The sequence below is a fragment of the Lissotriton vulgaris genome, chromosome 9 (assembly GCF_964263255.1).
Source record: "Lissotriton vulgaris chromosome 9, aLisVul1.2, whole genome shotgun sequence".
In the NCBI taxonomy this organism is placed as follows: Eukaryota; Metazoa; Chordata; class Amphibia; order Caudata; family Salamandridae; genus Lissotriton; species Lissotriton vulgaris.
Window position 1 is genome coordinate 235,766,114 of NC_141697.1, and position 26,798 is coordinate 235,792,911.

Below are 26,798 nucleotides of genomic sequence, written 5' to 3' on the forward strand. Positions count from 1 at the left end.
GGCGTGTGAATATATATCAAGCTAGCTGAGCTACAGTAAAGAGGCGTTCCCGGTAAGGTTTAAAAAGAAAATTAGACCCAAATAGTGGAACAAAGAAGCGCGGCAGAAAGTAAGACTCAAACTCAATTAGTGCCCCCAGTCGCTGTGTTGACGGTACGCTGTGGATGTAATGTCTGTAGCTCGCAGGGCCACAGGGGCTGCATTGGGACAAACTGCTTAAAGCTGCGCGGCCAAAGTATTGGTCATAGCGGGATCTTCATCCCTTTTGCAACGCGGTGCACTTACTTTCTACTGCCTGTGCCAGGGCCAGTTTAGCCTACCCATCTCACCGGGTCCGGATAGTGGTGGGCCGGTCGTGTGCCTCCTAGTTAAGTAGCAGTCCAGGTGTGCTCCACAAACCCCAAACAGGAAGTGGACCACGCCGGAAGGTCATGTGATTCTGCTCGTAATTCGGGCGGCCATGATGGAATGGAGGGTAATGAATGTAAAGTGAAAGTAGTACATGGCCTTGGATACAACGTTAAATGGCGGTTTTTCTCAAATGAAGGAGGGTTTATATTCTGGCATAGATCTATGGGTTAAGGCAAGTGTTGTCTAAGGGATGCAGAAGTTGGTGGCCACACTCGTATGCGGTTCTCTTTTGGGATTGAGAGCCCGTGTTGTAAGAGTTTGTAAGTTACAGTCACAATGATGTTGGTTAGCCCAATGAAGTTTGTGCCTGGTGAAGGGAAGCCACATTGCCAGTTGGTGCCGCGTGTACAAGGGAGTATATCATGAAAACATCCCAGGTTGGAACATCAACCTGGAGGGCAGAGGGGCAATATGTGTATGCTACTCTGACCATGCTACTATGACCATTCATTGAGGTAGTAGTATACAGTTAGAGCTGGCGACGGGAGTACCAAAGAGTATATAATGGGGATGTCCACCTGATAGCAGGGTGAGGAGGCATAATGTGTACAGTTACATTGGCCATGAAGTAAGATGGTACTTATACGGGGTATTGTTAGAGAACTAGTAATAAGCCAGCAGGTTTATTCTGAACTTCGCACAAGACGCTAAGTAGCTTAGGGGTGTGATTGCAGACATTAATTCACAGAGCACTCCATGGGATATCCTCATTCAATCCCCGGCTATCAGTGGACAAAGGGTGTATCCACCTCTCCTCCTTCAAGAAGAGATTGTGTTTGGATTTGTCCGTGGATGCTTCAAGAATTAGCCAGGACAATGAGTCAGCCTAGTGGTTCTGTTCTAAGAAATGTCTGCACATCTTGGTGTTATTTTTTTTGCAACGGAAGTTGCTTCTATGCTCAGAGATACGGATTTTCACAGGGCGGGAGGTCATGCCCATGCATTGTAGACCGCATGGGCATTTCAATAAGTAAATGCAGTTGGGGGTATTGCAGTTGGTATGGCCCCGTAATTCCCAGCGGAAGGTGTCCGTCAAGAGGATAGTTTTGTAGGTGCTGGTGAAAGGGCACACACTGCAAGAGCCGCATTGGTAGTGTCCCCGTACTAGCGGTAGTTGCCACAGGGTGGTTTGTTTTGGTGGCTCCGCCTTCTTCGGCCTAGTATGCACCAGAATGTCCTTGATATTCCTTGACCTTTTCAAGGCAAACCCGGGTGTTGTAAAGTTGAGTTCACCCGTATTCAGAATTTGCCAGTGTCGTTTGATTATTTTTTTGATTTCAGTTGAGGCTGGCGAAAAGGTAGTGACACAAGGGAAGAGATCTGTCTCCTGTGCCGTCCGAGTGTTGTTTTCAAGGAGGGCCCCCCTGTGGTTGTTTCTTGCACGTTTACGTGCCCTAGATATCTCTCTAGAGGGGTACCCTCTATCCCTCAGGTTTCTGGAAAGTAGGGAAGACTCTGTTTTGTAATCTGGCAGGTTTGAACAATTCCGCCTGACCCGCAAGAATTGTCCGAAAGGCAGATTCAGTCTCAGAGCCTTGGGGTGGTGGCTGGAAAAGTGGAGCAAGCTGTTGCGGTCTGTTGGCTTGCGATACATGGTGGTATCGATTTTGCCCCCCTCCAGTCTGACAGTGAGGTCTAAGAAGGTAATTTTAGAAGCAGACGCCGTAATGGTGAAATGGAGGTACTCATTCAGCGTGTTTAGCCAACTGAAGAACTCTTTGTATAGATCTTCAGTGCCCGTCCAGAGTACCAGGATATTATCAATTGACACCCCAATACTCTAACCCTTAGGTGAGTAACTTTACTACCTATTCCATGGATGTGCGATATAGTTCTAATGGATACTGCTTCTACCAGTTTTTAACTTGTTTTTAACCACATACTAGTCACTAATTTCACTAGTATGTCACCTTTTCACAGTGTGTTCACGGTCACTACAGGGTCTCATGATGTTACTTACCTGTGGTAATGTTCTCCTTTGTCTCCCCCTTTCTAGGCAATTGCAGTGTCATACAGGTAGTACAACTCATGTGCTGTATTTAAACAGATACTAATCATTAGGTCTTGTTTTGTAGATTGTAGTTTCCCACTAGGTCCTGAAGCGAGAAACATGTTGACCACGCCATTTGCACTTTAGCCCTGGATTACTCTGGGAAACCATAGTTCCCATGAGTACCGGCTATCCTTGATTTTACTTGTGGCAGAGGACCACCAGAATAAAATTGTTTTCCGGTAACTTGATCCACATTTTATCTTCACCCACACTATCTACTCTGTCCTGGCCCCTCACCCCCACTTCACCGATAGGCAGTTGGATAAAAGATCTCTGATAAAGAGCCCCTCTTTGAGGTGAGCCCGTTGGGCATTGCACCGCCTGCCCAACGAGGAGCATTGCCGATGATGAAGCATGACACTCGCAAGGGTGTTTGAGGCCATTATATCCAACAAATTGGATACCCAGGGGTGGTCATCCATTGAGCACTAGCCCCTTACCCTAGTGACCTTTTCCTTCACTCACATTTCCCTCCTACTCCTCTAGGAACAGCCCAGTCATCTCTTTTGTTGTCCACATATCTGGGGCTACGACTGTCGCCAGACCTTCCGTTCTCTTTTCTGTGAATGGTAATCAAAGCCCTACTGGATCACAACTGATCCCTGTCTTCCCCTACTCGTTGTTACATTTTCTGCACGGCTAACCACCGTGGGGAATCACTCTTGGCGGGTAAGATTAGCTCATTCCCCCAACCTTTGCATCCTCAGTTAATTATTGAGAGAGCTACGGACCCTGCTAACTTTTTTCAGGGTTCCCCTTCTTTCTAATTTCTTCTTGCATTTACACCTTCATCTCACCTCTCTATCCTTTCTCCACCACAAGATGGATGGACAATGACTGAGTTTTGGCGACGATGATTCGGCAGCTATCCATAGATTACCATCCATCCTTGGTATCGATACAGAAACAGCCACTGGGAGTAACTCAGCGGATTGGAAATCACTCTCCGATATGAAGAGAGAGTGGGTTTTAACAAGTCCTGCCAAGTTTAGCACATTTTTATTTGACCAAAAGGTGCGCCCATGTGTTTTAATATGGACAATTTTATCATTTCCAGGATTCCAGGACTCAAGCGCAAGGAGTTCTAGATTGATGTTCAGCGAAAGAATAGTAGGATTGCTGAAGTCTGTCCTCAATAACTTAAATTGTGTACAAGAACCAAACATTTGGTAGGATTACTGCAACATAATTAATTAGCGATTGCCTTTGAGAGGAGTGAAAGGTAAAAGAATCTAGGAAATCCTCTGGAAACCTCAAATTTTAAGGAACAAGGTCCTTGGTTTTCAGGCAATCCAGATAACTTGAACCTCACCCGTAAGATTTAATCTACCCTGGCAAAATTGGCTCAGGGATACTCCATACATCATCCAGGTCCGAATTACCAAAGGTCAAAGTGGAAGAATTAGAAATTTTAGCATTAAAATCTCCCACCATAATTATCAGTGTGCATTCTTCTGAGGTACTAATGTTCTGCAAGCAAGAGAACATAGATTCAACTAAAGAGCCAGACAACCTCCCAGGGGAAATGAAAAAACCTTGGGTTTCCAATTTATACATACACTAAATAAAATAGCTAAACCGCCACAGGCATGACCTTTTACTGTGGGTTTTGCTGCACAAGTAAATACAAAGTAATTCTAATTTTAAACTCAGAACAAATCCAGGTTTCCTGTAAGCAAATTATTGTGGGGTGGAATTGCATTAAAACAATGTAATTTGGAATTAGACTGTCCTAAACCCACCATGTTACAGGAGAGATGTTTTCCTGGGGGGCTACTTCTGCATTACATGAAGTTGTGTATTCTCTTTGGGGGCATTCAGTGTACCTGCTACCCAAATCCAGGGATCTAACACATCTTCCATTCTGGATTCCCTGACCCACTGGTCCTCATTTACTGAAATATTTATCACTCTTCTCCCTGAGACACTGCCAATGGGGATTATAATATCCTTCAGGTTGACAGCTCCCCTACTATTAGGTACTACTCTCTGGATATCTAACACAATATCTACAATCTCCTCGAACAAATAAACATCAATCCCCTTTTTCTGAAAATAGTCAACATTAGCCAGGATTAGCTTTACTATAATCCTGGAACTAAATATGACTTTGGAACTTGGAAGTATGCTTTGAAGATCCAGGAACACCTGATCAATTTCTTTACTTGTTACAAGGCTCAAATCTTAAATATCTAATAATTGCTGCAGAAAAATGCTTCTATTCAATGGACCCAGTTCCCTGTCAAACAGAGAAAAAAAGTTCAAGGAATTAGATATGTATCCTAGCCTTAGTCCTTTGACTAACTTATTTCTCTGCATTTGCCCAGTGCCCAATTTAAGTCTGAGCTGGTAGATAGTAGCAGGCTACCTCCTCATTAAGAATACTCCTATGGTTTGGATCAATCCGTACTGGGAAAGAATCTGCACAAGAGAGAATTGTGGGAGGTCTATCCAAGAGCCACCCTGCCACTAAGGAGGCTCCTATAACTTCCAGTCACTGATTCTACAAAGCGTATCCCAGCCACATCCTTCATTGTTCTATTGCCCAACCCATCATGATTACTAAGATGTTTTACCCCTGTGTCCATGGGCCCCTTCTCCTGCCCAAGACTATCTGAAATTGGAACATCTGAAGTAATCGAATAAGGGGGCAGGTTATTTACTTCCGGGGACTCTGTTTCCTGAACAATAAGATATCCATCCTATATTGACTCATTTATTTTTTGATGCTGGGTAGTATGACTGGGCTCTTCAAGAACACCTGAAAACTTCAGTTTCTGAGGCTTACGCTTCACAATGTACCGGATCCTTTTCTTTTTCTCATTCCAGGATCTGATCCTATTACAATTTATTGCAGTGGAACCCTTCACAAGAGAGATATCATCGTGTTGTCTAACCCTTAACAGGTTGGCACTAGGAGGATCATTTGTAGGACTACTACCCGGGGTGTGAGGGAGAACGCTTTTTTTAAAATTGGGAAAATGGGTGGGGAATTCTTGAGTACAGACAGATTTACATTGTCCCTTTAGGTGGTCTGGCATTAATCCACTGTTTACGGAAGGAGGAGCAGGGCATACTAGTGGCCTCAAGGGTCCCTTTGGATTGACCATTGGGGTTGTCCCCTGGACCCAATAGTTTTCCACCTGAACTCCCATTTCCACCACCCCATTTCATGCCACTATGTTGGTCTGGGAGGACTGAGATCTTAATTCAATACGCCTTTCTTCCTTCCTTGTACATAAACCAACAGAGGTGCAGTGCTGGACCCTCTTAGAATGGGAGACAACAAATCCAGCACATGATCAGAGTTAGAGTTAGATTTAAAAACAAAGCCAAGATTGAGGAAAAATCAGCTCTAAAGAAAGCAAAATATCTAAGTGTGCCCTCACCCCACCATTCCCATCGATTTCTGCTGTGCCCCTGTGGGTGTAGAGATGTCAGATTTCATGGATTCCAGCACCCCGAGAAAAGAAACAGTTGAGGAAGGCGTGCTACAGTATAAAACTGGTAATGGAGGATGACTGAGAACAGGCTCAAGGCCATATCTGAGGCAACTGGTGGTATTAGGTTAGCCTCTATTACTCGATTTTCTCCATAAGGATCGCAATGTCCAGCAAAGAAAAGTCCTCCAGTATATCAGGATCACAGCTATATACATCGCCACATGATTTGCTATGAGTCACTCACAAGGCCTCTTTAAGCGAAGTCTTTCTTAACACAGGCTCCACATTAACGGCTCTGAGTGAGGTCACAAGACTCCTTGTCCCAGTCATAGGCACAGACTCAGAGTCCAACTTTATATCAGTGGTATTTATCTCTGAGGAAACCTCCATGTCCATTTCATCCACTATTTCCCTTGTGTGACAAGGCTCCATACGATGAGTTTAGGGAATGGGCTGCAAGGAATTATGTGGAAGAAGATTGAGCTGATGCGGGACTGAGCCCTGAGAGAGGTCCATTACCATACCCAGCTCTTCTTCTGTAATAACGCCTGTGGACAGCCTCAGTTCCTTGTTTACTCCTCATTTGTCCACTTGAGGCTACATCCCTCTAGTAGTTTTTAATAGTTTAAATGGAGAGCTGATGTGATTAGATATAACATCAGCTGAAACGGAAGGAGCAATTGTTCGACCCGAACGCAAGCATCTAGAAGGTATGTTCAAAACCACCCTTTAAAAACCTTCAACTGGTTGTCCACCGATGACCATAGGTATCTACTTGGGAATCTCTGTGATCTGCTTTACCTTATTTTCCTCCACACTATGGGCCTCATTAGGATAGCGGGCGGAAAATCACCCCGACCGCCATGGAGGCGGAAAACAACCGCCATCCAGGCCCACCGCCATCCAGGCCCGTGGATAAACCGGCGGCCAAATTATGATGAACCGCCACAAAAGACCGACCGCGGCGGTAGCGGCCCTACCAAAACCGCTCGACGCGAGCGGTGAGGTCTAAAATACCGACCGCGGCGGTCGGAAAAGCAGCGTAAAAGCAATAACTCGCCGCAAGGAAAGCGGAGACACCGCACGGGAAATTAGGATATCCCCGAGTGTCCCGCGGTCGGAACCGCTGTTCCCGACTGCCACAGTCGCACACAGGAGTGAATGGGAAAGATAGCGGAAGAGCGGCAGCATAGCCGCCGCAGCGGACTGAACATGAAAAACATGGCGGACGATTCCAAAACACCGCAGTGATGCCAAACATTGCACAAATCAAAGTGACACCACCCAGAAGCATGTGTCAGCCATTGCACTGTTCAACAAACAGACTTACAGGTAGGTATCCATCTTGTATTGGAGCACTGTTTGGGGGTGGGAGGCCTGTATCACTACTCCCAGCATGCCCCCTGTTCCACACCCCAGCAGCATGGAGGCCTCCCCCACCCAGGAGCATGTGTCAGCCATCGCACTGTTCTCCCTCAGCTAACAGGTAGGTAGCCATCTTAACTCTTCCTGATGTGTGTGTGTGTGTGTGAGACCTGCATCCCTTCACAAAGCAACAATTTCATGCAATGCATCGACACCTGACATGTATGAGTAAATGATGTTCCTCTGCACTATGAAATTACACAGTGTTGTCATCAATAATACTAGTGGAGACTTCATAATTGTGCAGTGTACAGACAGTCAATGAAACAAAGATGATACAATACTTGCACAGTGCACAACACTGACCATTCCTCATCTAATCCACAGGTGATGAAGAACTCACTGCTGAGGACCAGAACATCGACCAGCAGAGCCAGTCTCCACCCTCAGTACATGGACTCTCAGATGTTGACTCCCAGGACAGTTTGGAGGATGAGCTCCGGCCCGGCCCATCTGGTGTGCCACAGACCCAGAGGTCCCAAGACCCCATCCTCCCTACCACCACGTCTGCTGCACCAACAACAACTCAGCAGACCCCTGCAGTCACCGCCTCTGCCTCCACCACCGCCACCACTACCACCACCAGTACCACCAGTACCCTCAGTACCACCTGCAGCACCCCCCTGTCCCAGGGGATGACCAGGCCACACCAGCAACTGTGGAGGACAGGGAGAGTGTGCGTGGACCCAGAGTGGCGAGGCAACAGAACCATGGCAGCAGGCCAGGAGGGAGGGCCAGGGTCACCACCAGACCCCGGGAGGAGTGGACACCATCCCTGGATCACTTCACCAGAGTTGTAGAGGCATACCAAGAGGTCCAGGGACAAAGTGGCCAGTCCGATGAACTATTAAGGGAGCTCATCCTGCTGATGAGGTCCATCGTCAACCGCCTTGGACAGATGGTGGACCTCATGGGCCAGCAAGTGGCGTTGCAGAGGGACAGGCCTGTGTCCCAAACAACACCACATCCCCCTCCTGTTGTGCCGCAGGATGAGAGAGCACCATCTTCCCCTGCGCTAACAGAGAGGGACGAGTCCCCTGACGCCCCTGGCCAGTCAGCAGACCCCCCACCGCCAAAAAGATCAAGGGGCGTCCAAAAAAGAGCCTAGGAGTCTCCGGAGGCAAAGCACCTGCCACACGCCAGTCACGGAGCCAGCCCTGATGGCAACCCTCTTTCCCCATATTTCCTTGGCAATGGCACTTGTCTGTTGGACTGGGTCTCCACATCCATGTGGTGTCTACTCTTGCATCTCATTGACCATGACTGTCAACTCACTGTTCATTCCCCACCTTCATGTAAATATTCACGCACAAATCCCATGTCCACTTTACTAATAAAATACCTGACGCACCAGGTTCTGTGCAGTATCTTTTTTAGTACAACATTTTCAGTGCTGACAATGTCCATGATGTGTCCAAATGATGTACTGTATGTAGGGCAGGATTATTCTGAAACACCTAGGGAGACACAACAGAACCACAGTCACTGGTGTTATTGTGGCATCACAGACAGAACACTACACATAACATACACAAGACACTACTGGCATACAAGACAATGGGCTGCAGGTGTGAACAAATAGAGGCCAGCATACGCCCCCATTTGGAACGTCAATGTCACATTAACCACACACAGGTGACTGTACGTGTGCCTGTCTGTTACATCTGCGCATAGCCATTCACAACAACAGCAACCACAGCAGACAATGTACACGTCGTACGTCGCCACCCACCTTCAAGTGAAGTAGCGGTCGATTAGCTGTTGGCACAGGTCAACTCCTTCCTCCTCTCCACTGTCCTCATCACTGGACTCAGGTCCTTGAGCAGGAGGTGGCCTTGGTTCCTCATCATCATCCAGGAGCAGGGGGATCCCCTTGTGGATGGCCAGGTTGTGCAGCATACAGCATGCCATAACGATCTTGTATACCTTCCAAGGCGAGTATGCCAGTGCACCTCCTGTCCTGTCAAGGCAGCGGAATCTTGACTTCAGCACGCCAAAAGTCCGCTCAATTACACGTCGGGTCCTGCCATGGGCCTCATTGTACCGGATGTCAGCCGGGGTCCTGGGATTCCTCAGCGGGCTCAACAGCCATGGCCTACTGGGATATGCAGAGTCACCTGTGAATGACAAACACCCATTGCAATGTTGCCCAGTCAGATTGCAGCAGGTAACACACAGCACGCAACATCAGTAGACATACTCACCACAATCCAAGCACGCTCTGGATGCAGATTTTCCATCATCCGGGGCACCATGCTGTTCCACATGACGTACGAATCATGTGCAGAGCCAGGAAATCTTGCACACACATGGGAAATGGTCATGTCCGCAAGGCACACCACCTGCACATTGATAGAATGATAATGTTTACGATTTCTATAAATGTGCTAAGTTGCCTGTGGTGGCACCAGATCTACATTGGTGCAATCGATGGCACCAACAACATGTGGGATGCGCCCAAGGGGATAGAAGTCACCCTTCACAACGGCCAATTCAGCTCCCCTAGGAAAATGAATGTAGTGATTCCTATGGAGCATCATGGCTGCAAGAACATCCCTCAGCGCCTGGCTGAACATGGGCTGCGACATCCCTCCAGCACTGGCCACGGTCTCCTGCAAGGAACCAGTTGCAAAAAAGCGGAGGGCTGCCATCACCTTGTATGTGGGTGTGAATGCATTTGGATAGTGACGGCGAGGCTGCATGTAGGGCTCCAAAAGATCACACAGGATCTTCAGTGTTGGTCTGCCCAGGCGGAATTTCCGAATTATTGCAATCTTCTCCATGTCCTCCAGCACTGTCAGGTGACGTAGGAGATGTGGCCTCCTCCTTGTTGAGATGTAAATTTGAAAAGGTTAGTGACAACCATCATGAGATGGCCACAGCACATACCATCAACAATGTCATGGAAATACAAAGACTGCCTGAGTGATGCATAGCACACCAGGTTACATGGGTGGCCTTTTGATACACACAGAGGGCACACCTCTCCACTAATAATACACGAGTGCCACAAACACATTGGTGACTGTGAATGCACACATACTGAACCACACATGTCACTTGTGCACGTCAGGTGCTGTGACATCCGATAATGTGTCTGAAACTACCATGACTGTATCATACCCATATGCTGTACCTGTCACACCACAATACATCATGTAAAGTCTGCACACCTCCATCCTCACATTCATCACCGTAGCAGGAAAACTTACAGTTGTGTGCATGAGCTGATGTCAAAGCACCAGTCTGGTACGAAACCATACAGTGACACAAGCCTTGTCAAGGTCAGCACTGACCCACAACACATTGATTTCTTCAACATCATTGACACCAGCTCAAGAGTTTCAAGCATCATCAACCATCGAATGCATAACTAACATGGCAGGGAACACAGACCAAAGTGTGTTACACAGAACGTGCGTCCACGTGTAGATGACATGGAAGAATGGCATTGTGTGTACAAGGATGTGCCCTTCACCATGTTGCTGCTGGGTACTGATACAGTGTTCACGATGGACATAGTCATTTAAAGTAACGAAAATGGCAGTAGCTACCGCCTGGCCCCCTGGTGTGTATCACCACACCACCCCCTTCACAAGTGCAGTAGCCATTGGCATGGAGACATGTGTAGATGGCAGTGGGCATGCTCAGCCGCATGAATCGCGGTAGCTGCCGCCTGGCCCCGGTGGTGTGACACCAGCACCACTCCCTTCACAAGTGCGGTAGCCATTGGCATGGAGACATGTGTAGATGGCGGTGGGCATGCACCACCATCGCGGAGGCGGTCATTGGAGACATTTGAATGATGCACCATCGCGGTAGCGCACCCCGGGCACCCGCGGTGTGTGTCCGCCATGGAGCATTGCCTACAGCCAATGGCAGCGATGATCGCGGTGGCATGATGCAGATTTAAAAATCGCGGAAGGTGTGCACCACCACCGCGGAGGCGGTCATTGGATACATTTGAATGATGCACCATCGCGGTAACGCACCCCGGGCACCCGCGGTGCGTCCCTGCCATGGAGCATTGCCTACAGCCAATGACAGAAATGATCGCGGTGGCATGATGCAGATTTGCAAATTGCTGAAGGTGTGCACCGCCACCGTGGAGGCGGTCATTGGATACATTCGAATGATGCACCATCGCGGTAGCGCACCCCGGGCACCCGCGGTGCGTCTCCGACATGGAGCATTGCCTACAGTCAATGGCATCGATGATCGCGGTGGCATGATGCAGATTTGAAAATCGCTGAAGGTGTGCACCGCCACTGCGGAGGCGGTCATTGGATGCTTTTGAAAGAGGCAGACCTGGACAACCAATTGTAGCAGCTTTTCAGCTTCCAAACGACCCCAGGGGGCTATAAATCTGTGGGAGTGAGCCTCACATTTTCACTGCTCACAGAGCCTGCTGCCTGGGACCCTCTCCTGCTGCTACCTGAAGAGCCTGCTGCCTGGAACCCTCTCCTGCTGCTGACTGAAGAGCCTGTGACCTGGGACCCTCTCCTGCTGCAGCCTGAAGATCCTGCTGCTTGGGACCCTCTACTGCTGCTGCCTGAAGAGCCTGATGCCTGGGACCCCTCACCACTCACTTCCACCACTGGTGTTCCATGTCCACAGGGATGGCAAGGACAGAGAAGATCCATGCCAGTCCATTTACAAGCGAGGAGCTGGAGGTCCTTGTGGACGAAGTGCGTGCAGAACCAGGAAATCTTGCACACACAGGGGAAATGGTCATGTCTGCAAGGCACAACACCTGCACATTGATAGAATGATAATGTTTACGATTTCTATAAATGTGCTAAGTTTCCTGTGGTGGCACCAGATCTACATTGGTACAATCGATGGCACCAACAACATGTGGGATGCGCCCAAGGGGATAGAAGTCACCCTTCACAATGGCCAATTCAGCTCCCCTAGGAAAATAAATGTAGTGATTCCTATGGAGCATCATGGCTGCAAAAACATCCCTCAGCGCCTGGCTGAACATGGGCTGCGACATCCCTCCAGCACTGGCCACGGTCTCCTGGAAGGAACCAGTTGCAAAAAAGTGGAGGGCTGCCATCACCTTGTATGTGGGTGTGAATGCAGTTGGATAGTGACGGCGAGGCTGCATGTAGGGCTCCAAAAGATCACACAGGATCTTCAGTGTTGGTCTGTCCAGGCGGAATTTCCGAATTATTGCAACATTCTCCATGTCCTCCAGCACTGTCAGGTGACGTAGGAGATTTGGCCTCCTCCTAGTTGAGATGTAAATTTGAAAAGGTCAGTGACAACCATCATGAGATGGCCACAGCACATACCATCAACGATGTCATGGAAATACAAAGACTGCCTGAGAGATGCATAGCACACCAGGTTACATGGGTGGCCTTTTGATACACACAGAGGGCACACCTCTCCACTAATATTACAAGAGTGCCACTAACACATTGGTGAATGTGAATGCACACATACTGAACCACACATGTCACTTGTGCACGTCAGGTGCTGTGACATCCCTTAATGTGTCTGAAACTACCATGACTGTATCATACCCATATGCTGTACCTGTCACACCTCAATACCTCATGTAAAGTCTGCACACATCCATCCACACATTTATCACAGTAGCAGGAAAACTTACAGTTGTGTGCATGAGCTGATGTGAAAGCACCAGTCTGGTACGAAACCATACAGTGACACAAGCTTTGTCAATGTCAGCACTGACCCACAACACATTGATTTCTTCAACATCTTTGACACCTGCTCAAGAGTGCCAGGTATCATCAACCATCGAATGCATAACTAACATGGCCGGGAACACAGACCAAAGTGTGTCACACAGAACGTGCGTCCACCTGTGGATGACATGGAAGAATGGCATTGTGTTTACAAGGATGTGCCCTTCACCATGTTGCTGCTGGGTACTGATACAGTGTTCACAATGGACAAAGTCATTTACACCCGCGGTGTGTCTCCGCCATGGAGCATTGCCTACAGCCAATGGCAGCGATGATCGCGGTGGCATGATGCAGTTTTGAAAATCGTGGAAGGTGTGCACCGCCACTGCGGAGGCGGTCATTGGATGCTTTTGAAAGAGGCAGACCTGGACAACCAATTGTAGCAGTTTTTCACCTTCTAAACGACCCCAGGGGGCTATAAATCTGTGGGAGTGTGCCTCACATTTCCACTGCTCACAGAGCCTGCTGCCTGGGACCCTCTCCTGCTGCTGCCTGAAGAGCCTGCTGCCTGGGACCCTCTCCTGATGCTGACTGAAGAGCCTGCTGCCTGGCACCCTCGCCTGCTGCTGCCTGAAGAGCCTGCTGCCTGGGACCCTCTCCTGCTGCTGCCTGGGACCCCTCACCACTCACCACTCACTTCCACCACAGGTGTTCCATGTCCACAGGGATGGCAAAGATAGAGAAGATCCGTGCCAGTCCATTTACAAGTGAGGAGCTGGAGGTCCTTATGGACGAGGTGCTGGCACAGTACCCAAGGCTGTTTGGTGGTCCCAATGTAGTGGTAAGTCTCCATGAAGGTAGCTGTAGGGCAGGGGGGTGTCAGACGTGTAGTTGTGCAGCTGCAGTATATTTTAAAAAAAGAGAGTTTCCCAGAGAACCAGAAAGGACTGGGTATCAAAAAGTATCAAAAGACATTCCTTTCTGTGTTATTGACTTTCTCTTTGTGACCGACAGGCCTACACACTAATCTCACTTTACTAGTGTTCAAACGTGACTTTGGTAATTATTTCTGCACAACACTGGAGTTACTTATGTCTCTCAAAATGTTATTCTCGTAAAGTTAAAATCATTTTGATCTCATTTATAACAAAACATTTCTTACAAACATGTTCAAAAACAATCCTTCTCTAATACATATGATAATTCCTATTCTAGTTTTTACTCAGAATAAAAAGTTGTCATACAATTTAAATTTCATACATTAAAATTATAACATCATAACATCAAAATACATTGATTGAAGAGAGTCCCTTGTCGACGCGTTTCGGTGCTTTAAGTTGTTTTTACACCTTCTTCAGGACAGACTTATATGCTAAAAACAAATGCATACAATTAGTAACTTGTATTTGATTGAGAGCAAATTACATTCTATCCAGTGTTGGGCACGCTTTCTACCGTGTCACTTTCTTATATCTATATTTACATTTAGAGGTCAATCTTACTTAGATTGCTTTGCCATCAATCTTCTCACTTAAGGATTTCACACTTATGAGGATTAATCAATTCGTGTTCCTCTACGTGGTAGAAATTGGTATCTGTCAACCTCTGTTATTCTAAATAGAGAGGATACACAAATTAGTGATACCATCCCATGCCATTTCCTTATCTAAGGCCACTGGGGAAGCTGTTTTTGTTCCCACTTACTTAAAAACGGGAGAATAATCTTCCTTGTGTCTAAGGCGTATCTTGCGACTTTCAATCTGCACCAGATCTCACGTGAGTATTGACTTCGGTTGGACCTATGGGAGAACATTTTATTCAATTGTCTCTCTGTCTTTAAATGTCAAAATTCGTATATTTCGTGCACTAAAACAGAATCCGAACATACCTTTAAAATCATATATGAAGTCACTATATGAGACTCAAGGCCGGTTTTCTATTCGTCCTGGGGATTTCTTCACTTTGTTCCCACATATGGTTATTTCGAGAATGTCTTTCTCACAGGGTAACCTAGGTATAAGGAGAATGCTTGATCTTCAATTCAATTTCAAAATGCTTTATTCGATATGTATGAATACAACCATATACCAACAAGCAAGATAAAATTATAATACAACATACATTTGTATCAGTTTTGGTTTACCGAATGCCGTCCTTACTCGAGTACAGTATACATTTAGCAGCACATGTCCGACAGTCTTAAAGTGCTTTTTGGTACGTTTGTCTACTAGTACATGTGCAAATTAGCAGTATAAAGTGCAAAATTAACTATACCGTCCTTACTAATGTACAATATACATTTAGCAGCACATGTCCGACATTCTTAAAGTGCTTATTTAGTGCATACGTCTAGTCGTAAAGTGCAAAATGGCTATACCATCCTTCCTGGAGTATAATATACATTTAGCAGCACATGTCCGAACAGTCTAAGAATGTTTATCAGTGCATTCTTCTAATAGTACATGTGCAAATTCGCAATATAAAGTGCTATAAGTGGTAGAGGTACTCAGTTTCTGACACATGTGCAAAAATTAGCTATTTTAAAACAATTTAATCAAGTGCAAAACCGTCTATAAAGTGCATAAAGATCGCAGTCATGGATTGAATTCATACAATAATTGATTTCCGTACAGATATACATTTTAAAATATAGGTGGCCACATGGAAACATACATCTGGGGTCTCTAAATTAAACATCAGTTGCATCGCTGTTTTTGTACCACGCATTTTGTATTTTAAAAAGATGGGTTTCAGATAAAATTTTCTAATAGAAGTATAAAAGTTACAAAATAGCATAAAATGACAACCACTCAGTTTAGATTTACCATCACATGGGCATAAACAGGTCCCGGGTATCTTATTTGTAGGGAATGCCACTAGATGGTGCACAATTCCCAACCGCAAACGGGTTAGTACAAAACGGTGGGAACTGGTGCTAACATTGGTAAGGTAGGTTTGAAAGCCTTCATTAATGTTATATTCCAAATAAAGATTAAACGTACTTTGTTTTACATATCTGTTCATTCTGGTCCCGTCTGTTTATTTAAGGAATGTGACTTTAAGCTCCTGCTTAGACAACACTGACCCCGTTGTTGAATCTTTAAAGATGTTACAGCCATACAGCGTCTTATACCAGTGTTGTATGTGACATAACCAGGGAATATTTGAGCAGCGGTCGAGCTTTAAACAATCATTAATCACATCCTGGGTGAATTTTGTCTCTTCTTTTGCCCAGATTGAACGCCACAGGGACAAGAGGGGTAGAGCAACTAAGTCATTAACGTGATTTATGCCAAGTTCCCTATGTACTATCTCAGTTGAGGCCATAGCCGGGACACAAAGTAATCATTTCAAGAAGGCATTCTCCTCACGCTGAATCAAGTTAGCACTCTGGGCATGATATCCCCATATCCCGGCCCCGTATAGGGCTGATGGTATACATCTTGAGTTATATATTGACAACATCTCGTGGATTCTGCGGCCCCCTAATTTAGCAGCAAATCTAAAAACACAACTTGTGTTCCTAGCCAGTTTAAAATGGACACTGTCTTGTTCATTGGCCCATCTCCCATCTCCTGAAAAAGTGATGCCTAGGTAACAGAAACTCCTAACGGATTGTAGTTTCTCCCCATCTAAAAAAAAGGACCTACATTTTCTTGGTTTCTTGCCACATGTCATTGTGAATGTCTTTCCTTTATTAATTTTCAACTTCCTACTCTCACTGAATGTGTAAAACCTATTAATCAATTGTTGCAATCCATTTTGGGTCCTGGAGAGAAGAACCGCGTCATCCGCATATAAAAGGATTGGAATTGGGTTACCGTTCATAATAGGTGCGTCTGCATTAGTTTGTCTTAAAATTTGGACTACCTGATTTATAAAAAGGGAAAACAGGAGTGGGGCAAGTACACATCCTTGTCGGATACCTCTATTAATTTTAAAGAAGGGGGTGCACTCTCCATCTGATCCAAATCTGACTTTACTGGACAAGTTTTCATACAACCTGGCCAGAAGGTGGATAATTTCAATTGGGGCACCCATTGCCAGCAAAACAGGCCAGAGCAGTGTGTGTTCCACGGGATCAAATGCTGAACTCAAGTCAGCAAAGCACAAGAATAGGTTACCATCTTTCGCTTTAGTGTACTTGCTGACTATAAGTTCCAGGTTCACACACTGCTCCATTGTTCCAATCCCCTTACGGAACCCGTACTGCACTGGGGATAAGATGTTCTTTTCCTCGACCCAGGCTTCCAGTCTCACTAATAGAACTCGACTGAGGATTTTAACTGACGAGTCCAGGAGTGAGATAGGACGGTAATTTCGTGCTTCTGACCTGGAACCTTTTTTATAGAGCGGCACAATAATTGACTGTCCCCATGTTACTGGAAGCCTATCTTCTATGGCCGCGTTAAAGTAACGTGTCAATATTGGGGCCCATAGAGTCATTTCATATTTATAAAAGTCCATGGGCACCCCATCAGGCCCAGGGGCTTTGCCACCCTTACTTTTTCTGATTGCCTCCGTAACCTCAATTAAGGTCACAGATAGCTGCATTTTCTGCAATTTAGAACATGGTACTGTGTCTACAATTAAAATTGGCCCATCTGGATTAAAATCAGAGTTAAAAATCCCAGTAAAATGGGCGATCCATGCGCGGCAACTGACATGAGAAGTAATTTCAGGGATGTTATCATTCTTTAGAAAGGGGCTATTTACAGTTTCCCAGAATAATTTATGATCTTTTGTTTCTGCAGCCATATCCAAATTCATCCATGCTTCATTTTGCAGCTCTTTTTTTCTGAATGCTAAGGCAGTCTTATAATTAAGGCGCTCTTCTCTAATTTTATCTGCATCTCTGGGCTTAACGTCAAGTGCTTTTTTGAGCTTTTTTAGTGACTGGGCACAGTGCTTATCAAACCACACAGCTTTGATTCTCCTTGGCTTTGTATTTCTTGCTACAAGGGAGTTTTCAATTGTTTTAGTTATTTGCAGAAAGTTGGAAAGTAAAATGGACGGGATCACATTAGGTGCTAAGCAATAGCCTACCTCACTATTGCATTTGAGAATTATATCCACCATAAATTGTGTAGGGTCTATTTTGATCCACTTGATCCTCATACCATTTGGTCTTTCAGCCGTGATCCCTTGAATAGGTCTTCCATACACATTTGTTTTTGGACCCCAACCCATTAATTCCAGCGAAATGCTGTTACGATCACTCACTGGCTGTTCTATTACCCAAACATTAGAATAAACAGATCCTTTAGATACCAGGATATGGTCCATGTTTGAATGGGCATCTCTCCCTCTAAATGTTGGGCACTTCTCGTTATTTTTATTCTTTGTACATTCTAGTAGCTCCAGATCTAATTTGGCTACTAGATTGTTCAGTGCACTTCCATAATTAGTGTGTGGAAAATGATAAAAAATTGTGCTATCACCACCAGAGTATTCCTCACGATGTCCACAGATCCCTTCTGAGCGTGACTACATGCTTTAATCTTAAAATCTCCTGCCCACAGTATTACTGGGCGGTTACTTGATAACGCAAGTGTTTCTTCTATTTCCCGCTCTACGTCCAATACAATCATAACCCGGTTGGGACCAACAATATTGTTATAGAAGTTAACTATAACTAGATCCCTACATTTACTATGTACCAGACGTAACACTGATGCATGCTGACCCACCTCCATATATCCACCAGGGCTGAACTCCGTTAGGGTAGTGGATACCAGAGTCAATAAACCACCCTTTGCTCTGCCTGCCAAAGATGCTACTGCATTCACGCTATAAGTAGTGTATCCTTCAACTTGAATTTGTGCTCTATGCCACGTCTCTTGTAGACATATTATGTCGTAACCCTGCATGATAAAATTATCCCAGAATGGAGTAGTTACTTTAGCAGCAATTCCCGCTATATTCCAGGTAATAACCTTTAAAAAGTCAACAGGGTTGCCTTGTAAAACATCAGGATGATCAATCACTTGTGGTGTTTCCAGACTCACATTCAAATTTATGTCTGTAAGGGTGGTTACATTGGACATGATTATATCATCGTTTTTACACTGATCACTATTAGTCATATTTAACACAATGTCACCTTCTGCCCCAATTTTACCCCATAGCCCCTGTTTGGTTGTGGCTATTCCACCAGGTACAGTAGTTTCAGAATGCAAAACTATAGATGATTCCTTCAGTCAGTCATTCTCCTCTAGTGAACTAAACACCTGGAATCTGTTGGAGGTCGGGATTGTGAAATTTTCCCATATATTATACAATGGTGCAGGTTCGTAGGCTACATTGAAATGATTAAGATGTACAGCCCTAGGGTGATTAAAAGTCTGCATTGTAACTTGTCTTCCTAACTGTTTCCTGTAGAAATAGTCTAGGGGAAGCAGGATAGTGTTATATTCGTGATTAGAGGGTATAGGTGCATTTAAAATCGAGTCTCTAGCCCATTCGGGAACCCTGAAGTTTATAACTATACAGTCCCCATTTATCTATTTTTTGCTCGGTCCCACCCTTCCTACTCTCTGCGTGGAAATAATCTGATTTGCCCCTCGTGTTGGAAATCCACAGTTTATGGCAAGCCAGTACAGGGTTTTGTTTTTCAAGGTTTCCTGATTTTCGAATTGGGTGGGCTTCAGTTTAGGGACATTAGCAAGGATAGCTACATACGGTCTACATTCTGGTGGTAGTTAATCGTAGCAGGGATGATATTATTAATGTGGCTCATTAGTGCTGGCAAATTCTTGTTGTTGTGAATGGGGCCACCTGTCTCCCTTTGCCCCACATCGGCTTTCTGGCCCATTGCTATATTTGGGGCGATGGTGGGTAGCTTTTTCGGTACGCTTACTGTTGCTACCGGGGTTGGGATACTAGGTACTCTGATTGCACTGCTTGGCGTATTATTGCTGGGTTTCCTATTTGCTGCGTTAATTGCAGATAACTTGGCTTGTGTGCCAAGACGTTCTAATAGATCTAAGTTAGCTATACCCAGTTTTTCCAAATCCTCCACTTTTTCACTTAGGGCCTTTAATCTTTCAGCCACTGGTGCAATGTGGGATTTTCTCATGCTCTCTAGTTGTTGTGCCAGTCCCTCTATATTAGTTAGAGTTAGATTTTGCTGAGTGGTTATATGATTTTCCTTTGAGCGTTTGTTTCTGCTCTGCTGCAGTGTCTCTCCCCCCCTTCCATTTTCTAGTGGTGTTTGGATTACTTTCTTTCTTTTGTATCTATATCTCTTGCCCAGCCTATTAACAACCAACAGTTTCCTACTATGAGCGGGTTTATGTTTAGGCCGGTTAGACCCGTGGTCGCTCACACTACTTAGTAGACTGATGTTAGATGAATCAGCTATGGGAATAATGTCATTAATGCCACAGCCATCCGTCTCCACTGTAACATTAAGCACATCATTCACTATTAAGGGTTGGGGTATCTCACTTGTTAGCAGGTTCGGAGTTAGTGACAATCTACTCTCCCTAGCAGCAAACACAGTAGGTTCTAACGGTTGCGGTGCATCAACTTGATTCGACTCATTCCCTGGCAGACCTGCATTGGATTGTAATAGAATTGAGTCATGTGATAAAGCTGTTACATTTGAGGTATTTGCAGGTGAGTTTACTACTTGTGGGGATTGGGTTATAAGGCACATGCTGGGTGGTAGAGATAGTCGTCTCTCTGTATTTTCAATTGCATTAACAACGACCCCCAATAGTTTGTTGCAACATTCTGTCAATTGCGGTTAGAGTAGGTAGTGGGGTTGGCACCAATGTTAATTTCCTAGTTGCTGATCATGTATGCATGGGGGTCTTTTTGGCCGTGGCCCTGCTTTTGGCCTCCATCAGTGCTATAGTTGGCCGCTACCAGTTTATACTAGATCGTGAGGAGTGGTTACCTTTGTCGGTGTAATGGCAAAGCCAAGGGGGGTGGCCCAGCCCGGTCTCTTTCGGCCTCTGAGGGCCTTAGAGGGCCCGCCCTTTGCCCGGGCTTCACCCCGGGCGCTCCCGCTCGCTCCCGTGACGCGGGTGAGGGGTTTGATTTATGGCGCCTCCGGGCGCGTGCAGACACGTAGCGCCGCTCAGCCCCCTGGGGATTGTAGTCCTCCGCTCGGCGGCCGCCTTTGGTGGAGATGCGGCGGCGGGAGGACTACGAGGCAGCAGGGCAGGTCAAGCAGGCAGCAGGGTGATGGTCAGGTACTCCCAATCGGCAAAGAGGCAGAGACACCCGCTCCCCCGGTGAGGGGTTTTATTTATGGAGCCTCGGGGGCGTGCCGACACGTAGCGCCGCTCAGCCCCCTGGGGATTGTAGTCCTCCGCTCGGCGGCCGCTTTTGGTGGAGATGCGGCGGCGGGAGGAATACAAGGCAGCAGGGCAGGTCAAGCAGGCAGCAGGGTGATGGTCAGGTACTCCCAGTCGGCTCCGTGAGGGATAAGACAATTTAAGCGGTACGAGCTAACAGTAGTGATGTGAAATGACCCGAGCGCCTGCAAATAGAGCGCGGTTCCGCGGAAACGCTGTTAGTCTTTAATGCTTCCTCATGGCTCGGCAAGGATAGAAGAGCGGGTGGAACTATCATCAGCGCCAAGTTTTTAAAGGGGCCTGCGCTATTTAGAGGGGAAGACCTCTAGCCCAGATTTATAACGTGTTCGATCAATATAACATAGGAAAGCGGTCTGAACTATTACTAGCGCCAAGTAATTAAAGGGGCTTGCGCTACTCTGGGGGGAAGACCGCCAGCTCAGATTTTCAACGTGATAGATTAACCCTACCCAAATTTGAATATAAGTACAGCTCACTATTAACATGGGGTTTGTTGAATATGAATTTGTACTCTTTACGAATATTACATGGGCAACAGCAGTATTCCTAATTAATTAACACTACTGGAATACAAGAGATGAAAGATGAGTACTAAAGGCCATATCTAGTCTTTTCCAGAATTAAAAAGTAAAGATCAGCACTACTGACAACAGAGCACCTTAATGTAAAATTAAGATCAAGCATTCTCCTTATACCTAGGTTACCCTGTGAGATAGACATTCTCGAAATAATCATATGTGGGAACAAAGTGAAGAAATCCCCAGGACGAATAGAAAACCGGCCTTGAGTCTCATATAGTGACTTCATATATGATTTTAAAGGTATGTTTGGATTCTGTTTTAGTGCACGGAATATACGGATTTTGACATTTAAAGACAGAGAGACAATTGAATAAAATGTTCTCCCATAGGTCCAACCTAAGTCAATACTCATGTGAGATCTGGCACAGATTGAAAGTCGCAAGATACGCCTTAGACACAAGGAAGATTATTCTCCCGTTTTTAAGTAAGTGTGAACGAAAACAGCTTCCCCATTGGCCTTAGATAAGGAAATGGCATGGGATGGTATCACTAATTTGTGTATCCTCTCTATTTAGAATAACAGAGGTTGACAGATACCAATTGCTCCCACGTAGAGGAACAAGAATTGATTAATCCTCATAGGTGTGGAATCCTTAAGTGAGAAGATTGATGGCAAAGCAATCTAAGTAAGATTGAGCTCTAAATATAAATATAGATATAAGAAAGTGACACGGTAGAAAGTGTGCCCAACACTGGATAGAATGTAATTTGCTCTCAATCAAATACAAGTTACTAATTGTATGCATTTGTTTTTAGAATGAAGATCATTTGTGTTTTTAACATATAAGTCTGTCCTGAAGAAGGTGTAAAAACAACTTAAAGCACCGAAACGCATCGACAAGGGACTCTCTTCAATCAATTTATTTTGATGTTATGATGTTATAATTTTAATGTATGAATTTTAAATTGTATGACAACTTTTTATTCCGAGTAAAAACTAGAATAGGAATTATCATATGTATTAGAGAAGGATTGTTTTTGAACATATGTTTGTAAGAAATGTTTTGTTATAAATGAGATCAAAATGATGTTAACTTTACGAGAATAAAATTTTGAGAGTCACGTTTGAACACTAGTAAAGTGAGATTAGTGTGTAGACCTGTCAGTCACAAAGAGAAAATCAATAACACAGAAAGGAATTTCTTTTGATACAGCTGCAGTATATGCCTGAGGGTTTGGGGTTGTGTACATCACCAACAGACAAGCTGTCTCCTGGGAGAGGGAGTGTGTGTGTGTCCCAATGTCACTCTTTTCGATGCCTGTACTTGTATGTGTGAGTGGGGTGTGGTACATTGTCAGCCATACAGAGCCAACGGATGTTAGCCATGTAGGTGCCAGGACAGTAATTGCTTGTGTGAATGTTTCAGTGTGCCCCTGTAGTCTGAGTCCGTGTGACCCACAGAGTAGGTTCATTGGCTTCCCACCCAAACGATAAAACATCACCAGACTCACATGCTCCTGTTCCTTCACACTGAATAGTAGATATGCCCTATCTGTGCCCTGTATAATTACAGACAAACACTTCTGTCGATGCATATTGTGTTGAGGCATCCTGCATTTGTGAGATTATCATGGAGCCTAACTGCCCAAATGTGTGCCTGCAATCACAAATGTTTTGGCCATGCAGAGTGCCATTGTGAGGGATCCCCCAGTTTTGGAGGGAGGGAGGTTACAATGAGTCCTGATTCTGGGTCTTGCCACTGTACTGATAGATGTTGTTATCTGACATTGGGTAACTGTTGGTTTACCCTTCTTTTCTCTCATACCTGCAGCTCAAAGTACACCAGCGTAAGGCCCTGTGGAGGGCCATTGCAGTAAAGGTGCGAGCCCTTGGGGTTTCCAACAGACGACAGACCCACTGTCACAAGAGGTAGGATGACATAAGCCGGCTGGCAAAGCAAGTGGCAGAGATGACCTTGGGGATGCTACCATGCACAGGGCGATTGGCACGGCGCAGCATGACTCCACTGATGGGCCGCATACTGGCAGTGACTCATCCAGACCTGGATACATGTCTGAAGGAGCATCAGCAGCAAGGCAGGGGTGGTGAGTATTTGGGGAGGGTGACTTCAGCTGGGAGTGGATGCATGTGCACAGGGCCTGTGGCAGCGGTGACCCATGTGATGTGCGTGTGTTGCTATGCTGTGCTGTGTGATGTGAGGGGCTACTGTGATAAGTGCTTGTATGAGGCATTGGCCCACCCTGGCCTTACTGAGCTGATCCTCCCTGCTGTTCTTTCACATTGCCAGATGTGTTAGGCTCCACATGGTCATTCATCATTGGGATAGTGTGGGGAATCTATATTGTGGTGAACTGCAGTGTCAACTTTATGAGTGTGACTTTATGTATGCCTACTCTGCATGCACCATGATGGTTGAGGCCAACACATCTGACAACAATGTGACCGAGATTACCACATGGTGCTTGCTATGGCCTACTTGGCATTGTGGCATGTAATGTCATAATAGGTGTGTGTGTTGTCCCCTCTTGTTCCCTGAAGGTCTGTCAGTGGTAATAAGTGTTGTACCCACATCATGTCCCTAGGGCAGGTCAAGTTGGGGGGTGGCACTCCATCTACGGTAAGGGTGTAGTAGTGCTGTGTGGAATCAACATGCCTCACTCGTCACAGTTATTCAGCGTTACAGGCACTGTTGTGGTCTATGTTGTGTGTTGCTGCACAGTGATTGCAGGGAGTGGTGGTTACCATGTAGATTTGGGCCTCTCCTGTAATGCATTGATTAGAATTCGTATGTCCAGTTGATGACACTTACACAACCCTGTATCTCTCTCTCATGCAGATTCACAAGATACTACGGAAGAACATGAGCCAGAAACCAGTGGTGGCGAGAGGAGCACTACAGCTGCAGCGGAGGTAAGTGACAGAGCCCACCAGCGCATCTGAGGGGGACAGAAGTATGCAGGAGGAATCCATGGCTGAGACACAGAGTACCACATCATCTGATGCCAGCGGGGATGCATCCATGTTGGCAGGCACAGGTGATGGGGAGTCTGCATCATCATCTACCACCCAGTGGCCAGTGCCCAGCCTCCCATCCACTTCCTCTGGGGCTGCCCGTATCCGTGTCACTAAGAGGGGACGAGTCACATTCACACCTGGCACCGCTGCCACTGCACCTGTCCCCCCCTGCTGCACTCAGTGCAGAGTGTGTTGAGCTCCTGCGCCAGCTTTGTGTGGGCCAGACCGCCCTGCTCAATGCCTTCAGTGACCATGACAAGAAATTAGGCCAGGTGATTGTATACATGGAGGCCATACACTCTGACGTGGGTGGGCTACACCGTACAGTCCAGGCATTGTCAACCACAGTCACGTCAGCCCTTCAACAGGCACATGCTCCAATTGCAGCTCAGGTGCCCTTGTCCACCCCCCAGTCAGTGGTCACATCAGATGACAGTGACCACGGTTCGCCTGCGTCAACGAAAAGGTACATTACAAGGAGCACACAACAGACACAAGCCAAACACTCCCGCCCACAGACACCATCCCCACTGAAGAGCATGTCCACCCCAGAATGCACAGACAAAAGCCAGTCGGGGAAGCGAAAGGCCAGAAGAGCAATCAGGCAGACATCAGGCTCACATGCCGCAGAGCCATCACCGGCAATAGACTCTCCTGCCACTAGAACTTCCCACAAACCTACCCATGCAGTGTCTGTGCCCACTAAGGAGTTGTTGCATATCGGGGGTACACCTAGGAAGAACACAGGGACACATCCACCCACCACATCTACCCCAATTCAACGACCATTGCTGCAGGTGGAGGAGGGCACTGTGGAGACCACCCCTGGCAAGAAATCAAAGGCGGGCACTGTAGGGGGTACACCTGGCAAGAAGGCAAAAGAGGGCACTGTAGGGGATACACCTAGCAAGAAAGCAAAGGAAGGCACTGTAGGGGATACATCTAGCAAGAAGGCAAAGGAGGGCACTGTAGGGGATACACCTAGCAAGAAGGTAAAGGAGGGCACTGTAGTGACCAGCCCTGGCAAGAAGTCGAAAGTGGGCACTGTAGGGGGTACACCTGGCAAAGAGGTGAAGGTGGTCCAGAGGCGTAGCCAGACCAAGCGTTTCGCGAGATCCAGCACATCTCCAGAGGTGGTGCCAGTATCTGCACCAGATGTGGGACAGTTGGGGTGTGTGCCACTTGTGTCATCACCACTTCCGATCAACCCCAAGACAGGGAAGCCATTTCATATTCCCAAAAAGTGGAAGGGCACCTCTCCCACCCACACTGTGTCAGAGGTCTGCATGACTCCACCTCCACGTGCCACTATGCCACCTGGTCCACACAGCCCTCCAGCTTGCAAAGCCACTGTTAGCACCACATCACCTGGGGCTCTGTCAACACAGTCAAGTGGGCCTGCTGTCCCCAACACATAGCCAGGTACAAGTCCGCATGACAGCCAGGAGTGAGTTGAAATCCCCCTCATACGCCTGTGCCTCATAGAGGTGTGCTAGTCCTGAACATTGTTTTGTATATGGGTGTGTTGCTGGCCCTGTTGCTCTGCTGTGTTGGCCTCTCACCTGCCATGGACACTGGCCCTGTTGCTCTACTGTGTTGGCCTCTCACCTGTGCTATGGACACTGGTCTTCCTGTTTGTGTTTTACCTGTGCATATTATCTTGACTGTGTACATCATTTTGTGCCTTGCTGTTGTCTACTATTGTTCTACTGCTACATCTGTGCAATATGTGAATAAATAGTTACTTCTGTTGTGCGTTTTGTCAGTGTCTGTGCCCCATGCTCAATGTATCACTTCAACATTGCAAGGCTCTTTGCAGGCATCAGATTTTTAGACAGGTGTGACAGGGTCTTCAGTCCATTCTGACCCTGATTATGATGTAATCTGTGATGGCTATTTTACCTGCCATGCAGTTATCTTC